The 6515-nt window shown below is 37.6% G+C and overlaps 1 pseudogene; it reads left to right on the forward strand.

Annotated features, from left to right (window-relative positions):
* The first annotated feature begins 2956 nt into the window (after positions 1-2956).
* Positions 2957-3605, forward strand: LOC128116871 (glutamate dehydrogenase 2, mitochondrial-like; annotated as a pseudogene).
* The last annotated feature ends 2910 nt before the right edge of the window (positions 3606-6515 follow it).

Genomic DNA, 6515 nt, shown 5'->3' on the forward strand with positions numbered 1-6515 from the left:
TTACTGCAGTCTTTTGTTGTTGTTGTTCTTTTTTTGTTATCCTTTTTTATATTATTCTATTTCAATTTTTTTTCATTTTAAGTACCAACCACAGTTCCCCTTCCCTCCTCTCTTCTCATTCCCCCCCTTCCTCTACCCCATACTCACCCCCTCCCATCCACCCCTCAGAGTAAGGCCTCCCACAGGGAGTCAATAAGGTCAGGCACTTCAAGTTGAGGCAGGCCCAAGCCCCTCCTCCCTGCATCAAGGCTGAGCAAGGCAACCCAGCATGGGGAATAGGTTCCCCCAAACCAGCTCAAGCACCAGTGACAAATCCTGATCCCACTGCTAGGAGCTCCACAAACAAACCAAGTTACACCACTGTTACCCACATTCAGAGGGCCTGGTTCGGTCCCCTGCAGGGTTCCCAGGCATCCAGAGTCTCTGAGCTCTGACTATCTCTGGTCAGCCATCTCTGTGGGTTTCTCCATCATGATCTTGATTCCCCTCTGCTGGTACAATTCCTCCTCCCTCTCTTCAACTGGACGCCAATTCCTAGGACCCAGTGCCTGACTGTGGATCTCTGCATCTGCTTCCATCAGTCACTGGATTAATGCTCTATGATGACAGCTAAGGCATTCACCAATCTGATTACAGGGGAAGGCCAGTTCAGGCACTCTTTCCACCACTGCTAAGAGTCTAAGCTGGGGAAATCCTTGTGGATTCCTGGGAATTTCCCTAGCACCAGGTTTCTCCCTAACCCCATAATGGCTCCTTCTGTCAAGATATCTCTTTCACTGCTCTCCCTCTCCATCCCTCCCCCAACTCGACCATTCCATTCCCTCATGTTCTCATCCTCCACCCTCTACCCTCTACCTACCCCCCAGTTTACCCAGGAGATCTCATCTATTTCCCCTTTCCCAGGGCGATCCATGTGTCCCTCTTAGGGTCCTCCTTGAGGTTACCTAGCTTCTCTGGGGTTGTGGATTGTAGCCTGGTTATCCTTTGCAGTATCCACTTATGAGTGAGTACATACTGTGTTTGTGTTTCTGGGTCTGGGTTGCCTCACTCAGGATCATATTTTCTGGTTCCATCCATTTGCCGGCAAATTTCATGATGTCATTGATTTTTACCACTGATTAATACTCTGCGGTAAATAAGACAAAACGGCAGCCTGCAGAATGGGAAAAGATCTTCATTAACCCCATATCTGAGAGAGAGCTGACCTCCAAAATATATAAAGGTACTGCATTCTTGTCAGGCCCATTACAAATGTTTTGTGTCAAACTTGGTTTGCACTGCCTCAGTATTAAGTACTTATCACCTCCCTGCTCTGTAATAGTATGTTTCAAAATGTTGTTTTCAGTCACCTTGTTGAGAAGCCTTGCCCTCTTGTCATCTAGGTTGATGCTGTTTCTGCTTCTTGGATAATCTACATATTTTTATTGGTGGTTTCTTTAGCACTTCTGTTCATTAAACCCAGTCTCTAACCTGCTGATCTAGAATTTCCAAAATATCTCAATTGTGACAAAAAAAAACCCCTGATAAAACAAAAATCCACAAAGAAACTGCTTATAAATTTATGGAGGTGTTACATTTTCTTAGCAAAAAAAAAAAAAACAAAAACAGAAATAAAAAACACAAGGCATATGTACTATGTATAATAGACAGTTGACATCTGTAAAACCATTTGCTATGAGGCCAAAGATACTTACTTTTTTAAAATCACACACATATTTATTATTGAACACATTTTTGTACTTTTCTTGTTATATTTACTTGCTTTTTCTATTTTTTCATTTTCTAATATATATATCAGATGGGTGAAGTTTTACTCCAAAACTCAGGCTGCTCCAAAACTGCTGTCCTCAAACTGTAGGGCAATTCTCTGGGCTCTGGCCTCAGTTTTCCAGGCTCTAAGACTATAGATATAAAATACCATCATGAATGGTTAAAGTATTTTTTATGAATTAAATACTATTTTGAGCAACTATAGTACAATAGTAAATAAAGTATGAGTCTTAACATCATGGACTATAGTCTATTGACAGACTGCAATTTATATAAACTACAGTGAGATGCATTGAACTAGTTGTTAGTTTTGGGGGTATCCAGAGGGTCACCTGCTCATAATTTAAATAGCACTACTTTATTTCATTCCATATGTATATAAATATCACCAACAATTTTAAATATTTTAATAAAATCCCAAAAGACCTTAAATATAGTTATTTTAAATATTTACTTTACTGTTTTAGATTATTATCATTTCCTCCTTCCTTTTCCTACCTCCAAATCCTCCCATGGACCTCATCTTGCTCTCTTTCAAATTCATAGCTTCATTTTTCTTTAACTCCTGATTTTTATAGCCTGCTAAGTCTGTATGATGTTACTTGTATGTATATGTTTTCATTAACATTTTTAGTTAGCTTCCTTTCTCTCAGGTGTCTAACCACATTTGTCTTGCCACCTATCTGTTTCTAGTCTCTTTTAGCCACAAACTACTACAACCTAAGCATAATCACTCTGGACACCAAATACAAGGATTGCTATAATCTCTTCTAAATAAAGAGGAGTTTCTTCCACCATGACGTCAGTGTCATGCAGAACAAACTGGTGGAGGATATGAGGACTTGATACACTGAGGAACAGGAGGAGGAGCAGTGTGTGTCTGCATCTTCCAGATCAAGCACTGCACTGAGAAGATGAGCTTTCTCCTTCATCTGGTATTATCACAGCTCCTGGGAGTCCATCAAAGACCTTCAGGTTCAGAACAGTCGGCACCATTATCCCTACTAGGGAGGTATTCATTATAACACTAATATGAGTGTAGATCAGTAAAAGTATTGACTTCTCTGATGAATTACAAGCATGCAATGATTAAATATGCTATTTGGCAGTGTAAATACCAGTGTTAACAATAAATCCCAAGAACTATGTGGGCAATGAGTTGGGAAAGATCTCAAGGAGGCTCATAATGGAGCTAGAAAAGAAGAGTATTGATGAATTGGATGGAGTATTATGGAATCCAGATGGAATTGACCCAAAGGAACCACCAGACAATTTTGAATTGTAACGTTGATCAGTTCTCAGCTCCACCAAGCCAAAGGTTTATGAAAGAAGCATCTTGGAGCCTGACTGTGACACACGGATCCTTCTCATCAAATCCAATGCACCCACAGACAAAGTCAAGGTCATTGTTGAAGGTGCCAATGGATCAACCACTCCAGAAGCTAATGAAATTTTCCTGGAAAGGAACATCATGCCATGGTTATTCCAGATCTCCATTTAAATGCTGGAGGAATGACAGTGCCTTACTTTGAGCATCTGAAGAATCTAACTCATGCCAGCCATGGCTGATTGACTTTCAAATATGAAAGGGATTCTAACTAGCATTCATGTCTGTTCAAGAGAGCTTAGAAAGAAAATTTGGAAAGCATGGTGGAACTATGCCTGTCACAGCCACTTGAGCATTCCAGGACTCAATTTACATCCCATCAGTAGAGAAAGACATTGTACACCCTGCTTTAACCTACATGATGAAACATTTTGCCAGGTACATTGTGGAAATAGCCATGAAGTACATAATCTTGGCACCTGGACCCAAGAATGGCTTTCTGTATTGACACATGGGGCAAGTTTTCAAGGTGAACTTCACATAGATGCATTGTAACTCACTTCCTAACTTCCCTCTTCTCCTGTGCCTTCTGTTAAACTCTCACCAGTTTACATGTAAACACCAAAATCTTGACTTTGTTGTGCCTTATTGAATAAGTCACTGTTCTCAATGGGTTCATCTGAATCAGTCTCTTAAGAGGAAAGGAATTAAGTAATGATATCACACATACCTAGATGAGTGTGAAAGTAGAATTTGGTTTTAAAATAAAATATCACTTTTCCTCTTGGCTGTGCTGCCTTGCTCCAGGGCTCTTCCCAACAGGGTCAGGGAAGTTGCCAGAGAAAATGTTCAAAAGCACTTTTGCTCTGAATAATTCTGGGATATGCTATAAATTTAACACATGTAGGAAATAAGTGTGTAGCCTTTTAAGAAGGTGGCATGGTCCTCAAGTGAGTTATTGGTATTTTATATGAGCAAAAATTCTCAACTTTAGCTGCGTGGTGGTGGCTTACGCCTTTAAACCCAGTATCCCGGAGGCAGAGGCAGGCGGATCTCTGTGAGTTCCAGGCCAGCCGGAGCTACACAGTGAGTTCCAGGAAAGGCGCAAAGCTACACAGAGAAACTCTGTCTCAAAAAAACAAAAAACAAAAAAATTCTCAACTTTATAACTTCAAACAAAAAATAAGATCTGTTTCTCATGCATTTTATTCTTCCAGAGTAAAATAAACACATGCTACTATAATAAAAATTACCTTTAATCACTTAACCAGCCTAACTCTGACTCCAGCTATAAGTGCTTATAAACATAAATAAATGAAAAATCTAATACTTTTAGAAAAATATTATTTATAGCTTGTATACTATGTGTTGTTGACCAGTAAAAATAATGAACCTTATGGGAACTATTCAAAGAAACCTTTGCTGAGCATGATATCCACCAGAAAGGAATGAGGCCTTAGAAATAATCCATCAATTAGCTTGAGTTAACTCTCTGAAAAGATTTTAGGTAATTAAAAAGCAACAGAATACACATACATATATGTATGAAACAACAGTATGAAACAGAGGGCGCATGAATTTGAAAAATAGCAAGTAGCTTGGAGGGAGGAAATCGAAAGAAGGAATGGTATAATTCTATTATAATCTCAAGAAATAAAAGAATTTTTAAAAAGGCAACAGAAAGTCATCCAAATGCTTTATGAAACATACTGGTCATGTCACACTAATTACTTTTTCTGAGATTAAATAATATGATCTTCAGATATAAAGATATTTCAACATGTGAGACAAGTCATGATGTTACAATTTTCGACAAATCCTACAAAATTTAGCTACTTAAATGTGCTATATAACCAGCAAGTGTGCAAACATGCTTAAGTAATGATGCTGTTAAACACGTGCACACGTGTGCATACACATAAGCATATATGTGTCTACACATCACTTCTGTTTTAGACAGCTGCTTTGTAAACTTGTAGGCTCTAAATTAATTGAGATCATCAGTATTTTTCCCAGGTCTATTAATTAACACGGATAATTGTAAGAACTCACTTGAAATACTTAAGATCATTCTTTCTTTGTGTTGGAAAACTTAAACCTCTTACTAATAATATATTATTTTCTTTTAGTAATTCAAATCTGTTTTATAATTTAAAGTATTTCTTAAAAATAGTGCTTGAGATCCAATACAGACACCAAAACTGCACAGAGAAAACCTGTCTCGAAAAAAAAAAAAACAGTGCTTGCTTTGGGATTGAATGGTGACAGAGAATGACAAAGAAGATGTCTTACTATTTTGTCATGTTATTTTGTAGACTGAATCTGTATGAATAAAACAAAAATTCAAGCATATTCTTCATGCTTTTATAACCATCATCATTCGGCATTCTATTATCAGCATATTTGTACATCAAAAAAGACATTGGCTCAGTTACACACTAACAGTCCAAATGCCATAGACTATCCCTAATAGGAATTAAAAATTGAAAGGCAATGTTGGATAAATTTAATGTTTTAGTATAGAACTGTGATATTACACTGGACATGGAGCAAGTCTGTGACTCGAGCATTTGGATGCTGGCTGAGGAGGAATTGTGGGTTATAGGTCAGCCTGAGCTAGATAATGAAACCATTCCTTCAAACAACCAAACAACAATAATCTGTGACATCCGCTGAAATAAACTGGTTTAAATGAACATGAATAATTGTAACTATTTCAGATGTAAATCTTTGCTTCCGGTGCTGTCCTTAATATTGTTCTTTCCCTTTTCATTTGGAAGAGCTTTTTTACCTATATTAACTATCTGCACATAGAACATATTAACATGCTTTATCTGAAGGCCATTTGCCTCCAAGTTTTTTACAGCATTTTGGTATATGGTACTTGAAAATTATGCTGCTATCAAACCAGGTTCTAGTTTTGTGTCTCGGGTCTCTACCTTCTACCACCCCCACCAACACCACCTGTTTCTTTTATGTTAGAACCTGTTGGGACAAACTTTCCGCTGCCAAGGTCAGATAAATACTAACTGCGATTTCTTCTACTAGTCCATGGTTTCACTCTTAGGAGATTAATGCTTCGGTTTACACAGGGATTTATATTAATTTTCTTTTGCAAATTAATGGTGAAACTGAACAGGATATGTGATAACACTTTGGCCAGCAAGAGATTATATACCTTTAATTAATCTCAGATTGGTAAAGTTATTAGAATCATAATTCCAAATTTCTTCTTTCTGGAAAAACTTTTATATAAATAAGCACCTAAAATACCCAGGCAATATGTGTTTTGAGTATTTTATTTCCTTCCAGTTTTCAGTAGTTTATAACATTTTATAACAGGTTCAAATTCACAATGACAGACACAATAGATTTTGAAACTTGGCATAAAATGATTCGGAAATTATTCTGGAGAACA

This window comes from Peromyscus californicus, unplaced genomic scaffold, assembly GCF_007827085.1.
Source record: "Peromyscus californicus insignis strain IS unplaced genomic scaffold, ASM782708v3 Scaffold_10__1_contigs__length_136768540, whole genome shotgun sequence".
NCBI classification, from domain to species: Eukaryota; Metazoa; Chordata; class Mammalia; order Rodentia; family Cricetidae; genus Peromyscus; species Peromyscus californicus.